Source organism: Orycteropus afer, unplaced genomic scaffold (genome assembly GCF_000298275.1).
Source record: "Orycteropus afer afer isolate SDZICR_OR568_19922 unplaced genomic scaffold, OryAfe1.0 scaffold00038, whole genome shotgun sequence".
Classification (NCBI taxonomy): Eukaryota; Metazoa; Chordata; class Mammalia; order Tubulidentata; family Orycteropodidae; genus Orycteropus; species Orycteropus afer.
In genome coordinates this window covers 3,025,290-3,026,592 of record NW_006921625.1, presented here as the reverse complement: position 1 = coordinate 3,026,592, position 1,303 = coordinate 3,025,290, and positions in this window count along the sequence as shown.

Genomic DNA, 1,303 nt, shown 5'->3' with positions numbered 1-1,303 from the left:
GTTGCTATGAGTCAGATCTGTCTCGACGGCAGTGGGTTAAACATTCCTCAAGCTGAAGGAACTAAAGAAAAAATTCAAGCCTTGAGTTGCAATATAAAAAAGTAAAAAGGGAAAAAGCATCAAAAGAAGATGGAAGCAATACACAGAATCACTATAAAAAAAAAAATTGGTCAGTATTCAGCCATTTCAGGAGGTAGCATATGATCAAGATCCAATGGTATTCAAGGAAGAAGTCCAAGTTGCACTGAAGTAATTGGTGAAAAACAAGCTTCCTTTGACAGAATACCTATTGAGATGTTTCAACAAATGGATGCAATGCTGGAAGCACTCACTCATTTATGCCAAGAAATATGGAAGACAGCTACCTGGCTAACCTACTGGAAGAGGTTCATATCTGTGCTCATTCCAAAAAAAAGTGGCCCGACAGAAAGCAGAAATTATCGAACACTATCATTAATATCACAGGAAATTATCAAGCACTATCATTAATATCACAGGAAAGTAGAATTTTACTGAAGATAATTTAAAAACAGCAGCAGCAGAATATTGACAGAGAACTTCCAGAACTGCAAGCTGGATTCAGAAGAGGACATTGAATGAGGGATTTCATTGCTGATGTCAGATGGATCTTGGCTGAAAGTAAAGAATACCAGTAAGATGTTTACCTGTGTTTTGTTGACTATGCGAAGGCATTTGACTGTGTGGATCATAACAAATTATATATATAACATTGTGAAGAACGGAAATTTCAGAACACTTAATTGTGCTCATGGGGAATCTGTACATAGACCAAGAGGCATTGTTTGAACAGAACAAGGAGATACAGTGTGGTTTAACATCAGGAAAGCTGTACATCAGGGTTGTAGCCTTTCACCATAATTATTCAATCCATATATTGAGCAAATAATCCAAGAAACTGGACTAGATAAAGAAAAATGTGGCATCAATATTGGAGAAAAGCTCATTGACCACTGAGATATGCAGATGACACAACCTTGCTCGCTGACAGTGAAGAGGACTTGAAGCATTTACTGGTGGAGATCAAAGACTACAGCCTTCTGTATGGATTACACCTCAACATAAAGAACGTAAAAATCCTCACAACTGGACCAATAAACAACATCACGATAAATGGAGAAAAGATTGAACTTTCCAGGGATTTAATTTTATTTGGATCCACAATCAACATCCATGGAAACAGCAGGCAAGCAATCAAAGGACATACTGCACTGGGCAAAACTGCTGCAAAAGACCTCTTAAAGTGTTGTAGAGTTAAGACGTCACTATGAATTCAGGTGCACCT